Source organism: Daucus carota, chromosome 9, assembly GCF_001625215.2.
Source record: "Daucus carota subsp. sativus chromosome 9, DH1 v3.0, whole genome shotgun sequence".
Lineage (NCBI taxonomy): Eukaryota > Viridiplantae > Streptophyta > Magnoliopsida > Apiales > Apiaceae > Daucus > Daucus carota.
Window position 1 is genome coordinate 45,205,388 of NC_030389.2, and position 14,879 is coordinate 45,220,266.

General features: G+C 35.2%; 3 long non-coding RNA genes across 3 annotated transcripts; all 3 read right to left on the reverse strand.

Annotated features, from left to right (window-relative positions):
• Positions 1–154: 154 nt before the first annotated feature.
• On the reverse strand, positions 155–1,071 carry LOC108202327 (uncharacterized). Its single transcript, XR_001803071.2, has 2 exons — positions 632–1,071; positions 155–482 (listed from the first exon to the last, which is right to left on the reverse strand). It is a non-coding gene; the product is annotated as an uncharacterized LOC108202327 (long non-coding RNA).
• A 2,932-nt stretch (positions 1,072–4,003) lies between these two features.
• LOC108202378 (uncharacterized) lies at positions 4,004–4,874 on the reverse strand. Its single transcript, XR_010287832.1, has 2 exons — positions 4,714–4,874; positions 4,004–4,379 (listed from the first exon to the last, which is right to left on the reverse strand). It is a non-coding gene; the product is annotated as an uncharacterized LOC108202378 (long non-coding RNA).
• A 5,747-nt stretch (positions 4,875–10,621) lies between these two features.
• On the reverse strand, positions 10,622–12,816 carry LOC135149360 (uncharacterized). Its single transcript, XR_010287800.1, has 2 exons — positions 12,678–12,816; positions 10,622–10,995 (listed from the first exon to the last, which is right to left on the reverse strand). It is a non-coding gene; the product is annotated as an uncharacterized LOC135149360 (long non-coding RNA).
• Positions 12,817–14,879: the final 2,063 nt, after the last annotated feature.

Genomic DNA, 14,879 nt, shown 5'->3' on the forward strand with positions numbered 1-14,879 from the left:
TGAGCCAATCAAAAATGAATTAAGTGCATAGATTTAATGCTTAGTATGCGCACATCATAGAAAAAACGTTTTGCTATCAATTGTTAAACGATATAGAGGTAGTTATTTTGTAATATGACATGCTTCTATCAACGCTGCTCAGAATGGTAATTCGTTTATAGAAATTGACATTCTATATCAAAACAATTCTTTGATTAAGTATCAATACAAAACCCAAGTATGCACATCGTGAAAATCTAGGTATGCACGATCTAGGAGAAATATCTAGTCATTGGATCATTATTTGCTTAGCGGAGAAGCAATTCCAGAACGTGTTACAACTCTCTTGACAGGTGCTGGTGGCGGCGATAGTGATGATTTCAGACTTTCCGACCAATAATTAGCTCTGTTCATGTTTGCCGAACCACCTCCACAGTCCACAAGACCCAGCTTTCTATGTCCACTCAGGCAATCCGAAAACCACCTTAAGTTTTGCTTCTCACCTGTGGAACATACCATGAATATATAAATTAATCACGTTTACAAAACATACCCAGTATATCTCACTCAAGTTAAGTACCGTGAAGTATCCATAAAATTAAGTATGCAGACAACTACCATATAAACTATGAGTGAAGAGAAAGTACTGTACGTTGATGAAGCGAGGATGCAGAAGTGCTCAGAGCGCCATAAATTGACAAGAGGATGAATACAAGTACAAAAATGTTAGGTTTCGTAACGAATGCCATTTTGATGAGTAGATTTGCAGCTCAAGATCACCAGCAGAAATGTAGTTACCAAGTTAATTCTTAGTCTAATGCATGACAGATATATAAAGAAAGTGCAATTTGACTAGTATTTTGTTCTGTGTTGAATTATAAGCAATTTGTAACATTCATTAACATGGAACAGAAACTTAGGTTGCTTATAAAAACACTATCAATCAATGAAAATACATAGATTTTGTGTATTTAATTAAGTCTGCAATTATGCAAGTGTAAATTGTAAAGAAAGAGCAACCCCTTGAGTCAAAGGAACCGTGAATCATCAATAACTCATTAATCTTTAAAAAATAAAAATTATTCAAATAGACATGCTCCCAACTTAATTATCACATTAAGTCATGTTAATTTATAGCCATAAACTCAGCCAAACATACTCTACATCATCATCAACTTTTAATAACAAGTCAATTAAGTACCTAACCATTTTTTTTTAATTAAGAACACAATCATATGGTAATGCAAGCGTTCATATTTATGTGCCTGTAATATTCGACTGAGAAAGTATTTATAAAATTTCCCACTTGTTAGTCGTTGACTCCCAAAAGTACCGGGGTTATGAAAATATTTAGGTTATAATCCAGGTATCAAAATAGTTTTCAGAAATATTTTTATATTTTATCACGCATTTTTTTGTGTTGTTAATAATGTATATATACTATACGGTTCCTCACGTAAAAAAAGAAGTTAGAATTTTCAAATTTTTTGGATGAGAAGTCGTATTATGACTGTTAATTGAGGCCGCTGAAGTGGGGCAGAAGTGCAGCGAACTGGGATAAGTATCAGGTTACTTCGGAGTCGGGGATTGCTATACCCGACAACGATCCCCCAATCCAAACTCAATCCCCATCCCATCAATCCTCATTGGGGATTATTTTTTGTTATTCATCCCCGGTTCAAACGGGATTCGGGATACCCACGGTGATTCGTGAATTTTTAATTTATATTTAAATACTTCATGGCTAGGCTTATTTTTTTATCTTGCAAAATAGTAATTTTTCTATCTTGCAAAATAGTAACTACACCTGCATGAAATATTACAAAAGTCGATTAATTTGAATATGTGCACACGACTGACGGAGAAGTTTAGGAAATTGTTATCTTAAAATTTGCAGCAAAAAGTTTAGGAAATTGTTATCTTAAAATTTGCAGCAAGATCACACCAATAACTGATATATACATAGCACATTAAAAATCTCCACTATACATGCATACATACATATACACACACACACTCATGACAAATCTTAAAATCTCAGGTATGTAATATAATATATAATATCATAATTGGGTCGGGGATCAGGCGGGCAATCTAGAAAAATCGGGGAACGGTAACGGAAAAATGTGAGAAATCATACCCGACCCAATCCCGAATTTTTTTCAAAAATCTAATAGAAGTTTACAATAAATAATTTTAATCCAAAACTAATGAGTTATCAAATTTTATGATAAAGTCTTGTATTCTGGTCCTTTCACTGTAGTGGCGGGTGACTGCATTTTCGATGAAATTTGTGTTTGCCACGGGAGTATTTATTCGCATTCATCCGATCTTTTGTGAAGTACACCACTTGAAAAATAAATTTTATATTAATATGAATTTGGCCAGTTATCAATATGGACTCCTTATTTATTTGATTTCTGAAACATGATAGAAATTTTATAGGATTATATATATAAACAAAATTATTTGAGTTCTAAAAATTAAAATGAATAATTTTGTTAGCTATATAATTGTGTTGGTGAGATAGTCGTTACTTTACGAATTACTGCCAATATGAAAGTAATTTCATAGTAGTATACTAATAATTATTATAAAATAAAAAGAATATAACGATAATAAATTTTGGCATTTTAGTATGATATTCATTGAAAGAGGTAAGCAAACACACACACACACACACACACACACACACACACATATATATATATATATATATATATATATATATATATATATATATATATGTCTTAAAGGTATGTAGATAACTAGATATAACATGATGTCTCCAATTTAACCCATCATTTTTAACAAAGACATGAATGCTCCTAAAATATTTAAACATATATACATGTTTAAAAATTATTTAATTTTACATTCATTATTCATAATTATTGCCCGTAGTCCGCAGACATGCAACTATGCAACGGTGAGTTATAAAAAGAGGTATCCCTGGAATCAAGGGAAGGTGCTCATGTGAATATATATATATATATATATATATATATATATATATATATATATATATATATATATATATATATATATATATATATATATAGGCTCATGATCAAATAGAAATCACTCTTAAAATAAAAACTAGAAACCAATACAAGTTAGTGATATCCTCAATACAATTTAGTGATATTCTTTTTAGGATTTAGTGATATGTGTTGCACGAATTAGTGAAAATTTGCGGAAACTGCCCAGAATTTCTGAATCTGTTCTAGTTGCCGATTCAGGTGGTGGTTGCGGTGGTGGAGATAATGGAGGTGAAGGTGGAGATGGAGGTGGTGGACATGGAAGGAGCTTTTAGCTTTGTCCGGCAGATTTTTGGCAAAGATCTGGAATTTAAATCGGCATTAAGCTAGATATACGGTACTGTAGGTGAGAAAGACCGAGGTGGAGGTGAGGACGAAGGTGCAGGTGGAGATGGAGGTGGGGGTGGAATGGAAGGGGCGGTGGAGGCCGGAGGGGGGTTGGATTTGGTGGTGATATAAATAATGGAGGCCGACATGGAGGTGGTGGTTATGGAGGGTCGGGCGGCATGGAGGTGGAGAGAGTAGCAAAGACTTGGCGGGGGTGGCGGGGTGAAGCTGCCGGAAGTGGGGTGGAGGGTTGGTGGGTTGGAGAAGAAGAAGGAGAAAGTGGGGTTGTTTGAAAATTTAGTGATATTCTCTTAGAAATTTAGTGATAGTTTCTAGTTTCTAGAATAAGGAGGTTTCTATTGGAGTAAAACTCTATATATATATATATCCTAGGTCAATCATTTTTTTTGTAAAACCACGAACAATATAGTGTGGCAATTAAGGATAATTAAATCCATAAAACTCTTACTTTATTTATATATAGTATTAGTTAGAATTTTGCAGCATCATGTCAATATCTATGTATTACATTTCAAAATCATTTTTGAAACACACAACGATGAAAAAACATATATTTAGATTTGAATTCAAAAAATCTATTTAACATTTAGGGTTCTTCGGCGGAACCTTAGTGATCTTTGATTCTAGCGCGACCCTTATATGTATAACTAAACAAAACATGATTATTATTAACACATACTTTTAAAATTACATCTTACACTTGTTATGAACAAATTTAAGTACGTAAATTGAAGTGTAAGCTTGTAAACACACGATAAAGGACATTGCATGGCCGTTAAATTCATCGTTAGGTGCTTGGCGGTGGCGGGGCATCATCTTCCGAAGGTAATGAACCTCTCATGACATCAGGTGCTGGTGGCGGCGATAGGGCCTTTTTAAGGCTCTCAGACCAAGGAGCTTTCCCCGTGTTTCTTAACCTAAATGCATTTCGACACTTCAGACGATCGAGCTTTGTGTATCGGCCGGTTTCACAATCCCTAAACCACCTCGACTTGAGCTCATCTGTGGAACCTATCATGCATAATAGATCAATCAGTTTATATAATTAAGTGACAGTCCGTTGTCGTGATGAGCTTAACAACGTAGAAAGGCTGTTTCCGTAGAAAACTGATACAAAAATCAGTTTACTGTGTGTTGAATATTAAATATAAAGAAATATTTAATAACCTGTTTGGGAACCTGGATTTCATTTGAAATCATGAATTTGATCAAATAACATGTTTGGGAATTTGGATTTGGATTTCATTTCCACACATTTAAATATTAGTATAAATCTGAGAATTTGAAATGACAACTCAAATCCTGTCATTTGAAATGAAATGTATGTTTCCAAACAGCCTCTTACCTTGATGATCAAGTGCGGATGCAGAAATGCACCGAGCACTGTAATTTGAGAAGAGGAGGAATACAGTAGCTACAAGATAGAGCTTCGTAAGAGCAGCCATATTCATGGCTGTTCTGATATGATGAGGATTCCCAGCATTGATCGAATTGCCCAGTTTTCAAAGATAGATCGAAAAATCTAATGCATTGTGTGTATTTAAAGAAGTGGCAGTCTGACTTTTTTGATTCCCCTGTTGTAAGCTTGGCAATTTTTAATGTTTAAGATTCCTTCATTAATTAATTTGTTACCTATACCATTTTTTATGTTTAAATTGAATAGAGATCTAAGTCGTGCATTACAAAATGATAATCGGAAAATAGAACATTGTTCGGCAACTGGAGTTATCATTTGCGGGGTGGTGGAGGCACAAGATTAGTTTCGTGGCAGGCGATGATGGTTGCGGTTGTGCTTTTTTAAGATCAAATGAATGTTATGCTATATTTCAACACAAATCTAATACATTGTGATATTTAAAGAATTGGATGTTTAACTTTTTCTAATTCCCCAGTTACAATTTTGTCAATTTTTAATCTTTAAGAATCCTTAATTTGTTACATATATATAGTGTGGTAATTTTTTTTATTGTTCAAGTTGAATAGAGATTTGAATCGATTGATAAACGAAGAACATTTGATGTCGGGAATACTTATTTGAACTAAAAGCGGAAACATTTGCATTCTTATATGAACGCCATGTACTAATACAGAATCCGTATATATCCGTGGAGACGCCAAATAAGGCACCAGTTGGACTTGCTCTTATAAGTTATAAAAGTTTAGAAACACCATCTGATTTTAGGTTGGACATTGTTCGGCAATTGGATTTATATATCATGGGTTCGGCGAAGGTGAATCGTCTCCCCCACGTGGCGCAACATTCTGAATAGGTCTTGTGGTCGGTGATGGTGGTGACGGTTGAGCTTCTTTAAGGCTTTCAGACCAAGCATCTCTGTTCATATTTGTTAGACCACCAGCATCGTCACAGTTCATAAGATCAAGCTTTCGGTATCCACTCCAGCAATAGGAAAACCATTTGGAGTTCTGGTTCTCATCTGTGGAACATGAATGTCACGATAATAAATGGCATAATAATAGTAATAATTCATGACTCATTCTAATGTCATTGATAAAATCTAGTAGGTGCCTCAACAAGCAAGTTGAGACTCTGTTCCAATGTGTATGCTGCTAATTAAATAAAGATACGGATTTTCTAATGTGTAACAACCACTTTTTAATTAGCTTACTAATCTTTATTAATTCTGATCTCATCAATAATGATGTCCCCTGCATGCACAACAATCAATCAAAATCTTCCACTTAAGTAAAAATGAGCACACACGAGAAAGACCCATAAAGATACATAGTACGTGAAGAAAATATGTACGTTGATGAAATGAGGAGACGGAAGTCCCAGAAGTTCCAGAAATTGACAAGAGGAGAAAGACAAGTGCTACAAGATAGAGGTCTGTAAGAAAACCCATCTTTATCGGTCTGGTCTGCCTGTTGTTTTGCTGTTGAAGATCACCTGCAGTATAACTTGAATGTATTACTTGATCTCTTACGAAGTCCCATAATACATTACATTAAAACAGACATGTATATAAGGAATTAAAAGTTTGACGTTTTTGTTTTCTATGTTATATAATTTAGCCATCCGCAATTTGAATTGAATTAGTATTCGGATTGATTTCGAAGAAACAACAAGGCAACAACCAAGTATCATAATTTTCTACTATGAGTACTAATTTATATCCCGTGTGAATACTATGAATACTAATATATTGAATTAGTTGAAGAAAGCGCGACTACATTCTTGGGAGAGAGTTTTAAAGAGCCTTTCAATTAAGGAAAATGAAAACTTAAGCATTTTTATATCAATATGAGGCAAATTTGGGAAAGAGGGAGTATCATGTGGTGATACAAAATCAAAGCACAAGGTAGAATTAGTACAAAATAATAATCCATATACGTTCGCATAATAATTTATTTCAACTAAAATTCGGTTAAATCAACTATCATTTGATTGTCTGGTGAAATTTAACTGAACTTGACTGAATTAAAACTCAGCAGCATTTGCTACATTGCGTTTTGCTCCAAATCTCTGTAATGGAAGAAACTGATCATATATGTCAAGAGTATCAAATTCGAACCATTTGAGTAAAAAGAACAAATTGTTTTGTCATAAATAAGATCATTTACGACAGATTCAGATGGGCTTGATTGTCGCAGTGAACAGTACATAATATTCCATATACGTGCATATGCCTAATTAATTTTTAATACTCTCTCCGTCTCATTTTATGTGAACCACTTTCTTTTTTTGGATATCTCAAAAATGATAAAACTTTCTTTATTACAACCACACATTCATATACTTCACTGATTTAACCTTCACTATCTATTTTTTTTTGTGGTTGAAATTGAGTCTAATATTCATTTATTTAAAAAGTTTGCTAGTCAAACAAGCTCACTTAAAATGGGATGGAGGGAGCATATATAACAGGGGGAACTCGCGATCATGGTGCAGAAGGTCTTTTTTTAACTTGTTAAGTGATGGCAGAGCGATAAATGATAGTAATGCTCTTCTGAGGCTGTTCATGTTCAGTAGATCAAGCTTTCTGTGATACATATTTTTCATATGATGTTGTAATATTGTTGTGCATGACGAAATGAAAATTGAAAGCATTTGCATTCTTATATAAACCCCATTTACATATACAAAATCGAATTACATTGTTCAGATAGTGCAGAATAATCTATATACGTGCAGACGCATAATTATTGTCTTATAAAGTTTAAAAAAAAAAAAAAAGAAGTAACAAACACGATCAAATTTTAGTTTGAACATTTTTCGGCAATTGGAGTTATCATGTGGGCGGTAGATCATCCGTTCGGGTACGTAGTACAGGAGGCCTCTTGTTAGGTGATGGTGGTGGTGATAATGCTTTTTTAAGGCTTTCAGACCAAGCATCTCTGTTTATATTTGTTAGACCAACTGCATTTTCACAGTTCATAAGATCAAGCTTTCGGTATCACTCTGGCAATCGGAAGACCACTTGGATTTCTGGATTTCACCTGTAGAACATGCCTTGTATGTATCAATCAAAGCACAGAGGGAGAGGGAGAGAGAGAGAGACGGAGAATCGAGAGAGGGAGAGAAGCACTTACAGAGTGAGAGATTCGAGAGAGTCTCGAAGCACTTACAGAGTGAGAGATTCGAGAGAGTCTCGAGAGTGAGTAGGAGAGATCAAAAGCACGTATAAGGGAGAGAGTTATGGGAGAGATGAACGTTATGATTGAGAGATAATGCTGAAAACTGAGGAAACAGCATCCAGAATCGAAACCGCAACCTGAAACTTGTGCTTGGAGTGTTCAACCACCTGACCAACTACAACATTGCTATAAAATTGAAGGAATTTAAATATAAACCTATATCAATTTTACAAAATTAAATAAGTAGAAAATTAATTTTTCATTATAATATTCCTTCAACTATTGTTCAAAATTATTGATTTTAAGGACCAATATAAGTTGAGTAATTATATTCTTATCCGTAAGGTTGGATTATTTAAATAAGTTAATTATTTTTTTTAAAAAAATAACCCTCCGTCAATATTTAAGTACTATAAACTAATATTTTCGCTATAATATGTCAAAAAATAAAATCATATTGACTTGATTTTTGGTATATAACTACGATGAGTACTTAATTTACGATCCGTACGGTTGGATCGCCTAAAAAATAAATTTATTTTTTTTGAAAAAAATAACACTACATCCATATTAAGAATAACATAACATTTTCGCTATAATATCTCAACAGATAAATCCATTGTTTGATTTTTGGTATATAACTACGAGGAGTACTTAATACGATCGTACGGTTGGATCGCCTAAAAAATAATTTATTTTTTTTAAAAAAATAACCCTAAGTCTATATTTAAGTATAACATAATATTTTCGTTATAATAACTCAGCGGATAAAATCCTATTGATTTGATTTTTGGCATACAACTACTATGACTACTTAATTTACGATCCGTACGGTTGGATCGCATAAAAAACAAATTGATATTTCGAAAGTATACACCCCTAGGATAACTTCTGATAAAATCCAAACTCTGAACTCCGACATTCACTGCAATGCAGATCATAACAGAATAGTGTCTTTATAATTTTTTTTATATTTTTTATCTTTTGCTATCATGATTAGTACCTTAAATTAGACCATAAAAAAGATTACATTTTCTGTTGTTTGAATAATTAATTTGAAATTAGTTAGTATTTTTATTTGTTTGGAAATAAAAAAAAATTAAAAACAAATAAAGTTATGAATAATTTTTTATTAATTTATAACTGACTAAAAGCAGTTTCAATTTTTTTAATTTTAAGTTTATTAGCTGAACAATTTTTTTTATTTTTCTCACAAGTCAAAACCGACCGCCATAGTCGTATATCGGCGGAAATGACAGAACGAAATGGTCGGTTTTCTGCACTTGAGAATCTGGTCGGAAATGAGTTAAATTTGGTCGGTTTTCTTGTGTTATATATGAGTTTGGTGGAAATATGTTGCATGTGGTCGGTTTTCTGTGTTAAATTTAGAGTTTGGTTGGAAATATATTGAATCTGGTCGGTTTTCTGGAGGCACAATGTTTTTACTTTTTTTTAAATAGTTTACTTAGTCGAATAAAATTTATTGTTTTTCTAAGAAGTCAAAACCGACCGCCCGAGTTTTAATTCGGTCGGAAACGAAGCAGCCATTTCCGACCGCCAAAATCGGTCGGAAATAAGCTGGGCTCCACCTCGTCCCCACTCAGCCAACACAAGGCGACAACAAGTTAAAAGCTGACCAATTATTTTAAACCAGTCAAGGTGGTCGGAAATGACACATGCGGTCGAAATGTGTCGGTCAGTTTTACCGACGTGGCGTCCATGTCAGCTGAAGAATGTTGGTGAGCGGGACCCACGCCCATATAACCGACCGATTGGTGCGGTCGTGTATGGCGGTCGTAAATGACGCCATTTTTTACGACCGATCGCGTTTGGTCGGTAAGTCGGTCGGAAATGACCGTTTTTTTTCCGACCACTTTGGTCGGTCGGAAATTTTGGTCGGAAATGTCTGCTTTTTTAGTAGTGATTAAAGGCCCTTTACTGTGGATCATCAAAGATGTATGTGTTTTTTCTATTGCTCTGCACTTTGTGTTCTAGTGCATTTTTCGTGTACTGTGATGTATGGCGCAACCAGAGGGAAGCTAGCATATGACACAGTGGTGATTGCAAAAATACACATGATTTTCAAAAAAAAAAAAAGGAATGATTGTATGTTCGTTAGCGACACAAATTATCAGCTCTCACTCTTTCTGGATCCTGATTCCGCCACTATTGTTGTTTACTCATTTTCATCTCAATATACTTCATAGAAACAATAATGATTGGCAGAATAATAACATTCATGATTCTATGTAAAATCATTGATCAAATTTAACAGTTGCCTCGACAAGCAATTGAACCGTGTTTGGAGTGTGTGCCAGTGTGCTCCATAAGCTACTCAATTAATAAAGATATAGTACTGAAGAAATTATGTACGTTGATGAAGTGAGGAGACGGAAGTGCAGGAAGCTCCAGAAATGACAAGAGAACAAAGATAAGTGCTACAAAATTGAGCTTTGTAAGAAAGGCCAGGGTTTACGATTCTTGCTGCTGTTTAGCAGCTGCAGATCACAGCAGTAACTTGACTGAATAATTGCCTCATCTCTTTCGAAGTATAAAAGAATTAGAAGTTTGACATTTTTGTTTTCTATGTTATATAGTTTAGGCATTCGCAGTTTGACTGAATAAGTATTCGGGTTGATATAGAGAAGCATCAAGGAAACAACGAAAATGTCATATTTTCTCATTATGAATACTACTTATATCCCGTATGAATATTACTGAAACCAAGAGAGGGTCGCTCGTCTCATAGAACAAACGATTGATTTGCAACATATAATGGGACAGAGGGAGTATCACGTTGTAACACAAAATCAAAGTACAATGTAGAAATAGTACAAAATAATAATCCATATACGTCAGTAATGGGAATTATCATCTGTAGGGCGGTGGATCAGCCACCGGACCTGGTGCAGGAGGACTCAGGGACGTGATGGTGGAAAAGTCAACATATGTGGTGGACGAGGTCCCTTGAAAGGTGATGGTGGTGGTGTAATTTAGCTCTGAGGCTTTCAGACCAAGTACCTCTCTGACTCTCTATATTTGTTAAACCACCTGCATTTCAAAGTAATAAGATCAGGCTTCTGAATCCGCTCTGCCAATCAGAAAACCAGTTTGAGTTCCGAATATCGCCTTTGGAACAGGACATGCATATAGATATGAGGATCAAGAGAATTGCTGCAAGATTGAGCTTTGTGAGAAAGGCCATATTTTGTGGCTCTGTGCTCATGTTTTGCTCATGTCCTTGGAGTATTTAAACCCTTACTTTGTGTTAGCTATAGTTTAGTCACATACATGAATTAGATCGTCGGACAAAAATTACCCATTTCTTCTTTACCTAAACTCTTTAGAATTCTCTTGCCTATAGTTTAGCCACATACATGAATTAATACACTCAAACAAGAATCATCCATTCCAATCATTTCCTTGCTTGCCTACAATACTTTGGGTCATTTGGCTTCCCCATACTAGTGACACTTCCCAAATATAGGTAGGAGTATATAGATTGTCAATGCCACGTCACTATGATGGGACCGAGAGTCAGATGAGCCGCGTTAACCTATCGTCCGGTTAGAGCAAACCTGACCGAAAAGCTTACTGGTTTGTCGGCTGGGACGGATTTAGAGGGGGGCAGTGGGGGTAATTGCCCCCACTGATCTCATAATAGATATATATTCTACTATTATTTTTAACAAATTGTTTACTTGCCTCATGGTTGAGGTGTTCTATGTTAGGCAGGAGATACAGGTTTGATTCCTTTTTATAGCAAATTTACACATGATTTTTCAAAAAAAAAAAGAAAAAGGAATGATTGTATGTCGTCGTAGCGACACAAATTATCAGCCCTCACACTTTCTGGATCCGGATTCCGCCATATTGTTGTTTACTCTATTTCATCTCAATATACTTCATAGAAACAATAATAATGGGGCAGAATAATAACATTCATGATTCTATGTAAAATTATTGATGAATTTTACAGTTGCCTCGATAAGCAATTGAACCGTGTTTGAAGTGTGTGCTCCAAAAGTTATAAAGATATAGAGCTGAAGAAATTAGTACGTTGATGAAGTGAGGAGACGGAAGTGCAGGAACTCCAGAAATTGACAAGAGAACAAAGACAAGTGCTACAAAATTGAGCTTGTAAGAAAGGCCATGGTTTACGATTCTTGCTGCTGTTTAGCTGCTGCAGATCATCAGCAGTAACTGACTGTATAATTGCCTCATCTCGTTCGAAGTATATAAAGAAAGAAGTTTGACATTTTGTTTTCTATGTTTATATAGTTTAGGCATTCGCAGCTTGACTTGAATAAGTATTCGGGTTGATTATAGAAAAGCATCAAGGAAACAACGAAAATGTCATATTTTCTCATTATGAATATACTGAAAACAAGAGAGGGTCGTCTCATAGAACCAACGATTGATTTGCAATATATAATGGGACAGAGGGAGTATCATGTCAAAAACAAAAATAAAGTACAATGTAGAAATAGTACAAAATGAAATCCATATACGTCTAGACGCTTAATTAATTTTTCATAACAGCATAATTACACGATCAAGTAGCCTCGTTGGATCAGCCACCAGACCGGTGCAGGAGGACTTGGCGGAGGTGATGGTGGATTAGCCTTCATATGTGGTCCACAAGGTCTCTTGAAAGGTGATGGTGGCGCGGTAATTTAACTCGGAGGCTTTCAGACCAAGTACCCTTCTGACCTCTATATTTGTTAAAGCACCTGCATTATAAAAGTTAATAAGATCATGCTTCTGAATCCGCTCTGCCAATCAGAAAACCAGTTTGAGTTCCGGATATCGCCTTGGAACAGGCCATGCAAATAGATAGGAGGATAAAGAGAAGTGCGCAAGATTGAGCTTGTGAGAAAGGCCATATTTTGTGGCCTGTGCTGATGTTTTGCTCACTCCTTGGAGTATTTTAAACCTTCCTTTGTGTTAGCTAAAGTTTAGTCACTAACAGAATTAGATCATCGAACAAAAATACCCCTTTCTTCTTTACCAAACTCTTTATTATTTTCTTGCCTATAGTTAGCCACATACATGAATTAATACACTCAAACAAGAATCATCCATTCCAATCATTTCCTGCTTGCCTCCATACTTTGGTGTCATTTTTGCTTCCCCATACTAGTGACTCTTCCCAAGATATAGGTAGGTGTATATAGATGGTCAATGCCACGCCGCTATCATGGGACCGAGACGTCAGATGGTCCTAAATCGACCCGCTTAACCTCTTGGTCGGGTTGGAGCAACCCGACCGCTTTGGCTAAAGCGACAGTTCAGTCGATCAGACTCTGTTTTTACCGTCATTTTATTGTGTCGCGGATTCTGACTTCTGCTTCTCTGACCCGTGGTGTAAATAAGTAGAAGCACTTTTAAAAAGCTGATAATGTTAGTTTCTCTCTCACAGCTCTACTTTTTTCCAAACACTTATTAACTTATATAATTTTTACTTCTACTCCACTTCTTTAATTTAAGCAAGAAGTCACTTCTTTTAAGCTAACTCAAACGGCCACATTATTTGCGGTATGTATATTGTTGTGTAACGGTATAACAAACAAGCAATAAAGGACATTATTGTTTGGCCACAAAATTTATCATTAGATGTTTGGTGGGGGAGGTGCGACATTTCCCAAACGTGATGCAACTCTCTTTACAGGGTGCTGGCGGTGGCGATAAGCCGTCTTAAGGCTTGCAGACCAAGTAGTTTTCCTCATGTTTAAGCTGTCTGCATCTTCACAGTTCAGATAGCCCAGCTTTCGGGATCGATCCGACAATCCGTATCCACCTCGAATTCTCCATCTCCCCTGCAGAACACACCAATACAAATAAAATAAATCAAACCAAACATACAATATATCACCCGACAACCCAATTATAGGGTATTAGAAATGTCGAGACTGTTTCGAAATTATTACGTTGATGAAGTGAGGAGGCAGAAGTGCACCAGCTACAACATGACGATAAGATGATCAATACGAGTACTACAATGTTGAGCTTTGCAAGAAAGTTAACGAGCGGGGAATAAGGCCTTTTTCTGTACTGTGTTGAGAAATTTTAGGAAGTCGAAAACAATGCAGATTATAGAGAGAAGTAGAAGTTTGACTTTTTGTTTCCAATGTTAGTGTAAGAGTTGGCGATCTGTTATCACGTTGCCATGGACACGCACTAAAATTTACAAGGTCAGTTGTTTTGACTGGCTCTCTTTTTTATAATGAGCCACCAATCAAAATTCATTAAATTTATACAGAGCATGTACATTTAACTCGAATAAAGATCTCAGTTGATGAATTATAAAACACAGGTAACCCTTCATACAAGGGAAGGAATATCGGATTATCCCAGTACGGAACTACTATATACAAGTTGCCAAATGCAATTGCATAGTTAAATAATTGTCAAAAAATATTTATTTAGGTGGTGTTTGTTTAGAGCTTAAAAGCCCAGTTTCTGCTTTATAAGTTATAAGCACTTATTCATACTGTTTGTAAAAAAGTCAAGAAGCACTTAAAAAGAGCTAGGAATGCTAGCTTTTGTTTCACGACTTCTACTTCCTTTCCCAAACACTTTAATCACTTATAAGTCTTAACTTGCTTCTAACTTATACTCCACTTATTTATTTTAAGCAAGAAACACTTATTTTAGGCTCGGCCCCTTAATTTTTTCATAAATTATAGTACAATTCATTTCTAAAAATAAAGAATCGGAAAAGTAATAAACTATGGGGTCAATTATCAAGCTATGTACTTTCTTTTCAAGAAGATGACAGTGGGCAGAGTTGAACAAGTTCTTTATACAAGGGTCAATGGCCAAGAGTAGACTTCATCATGCAAACCTAACTATTTTCCATAAAAGGCTTCCTTTGTAGAATTAGGTATAAAAAAATTCATAAAACGAATGTTA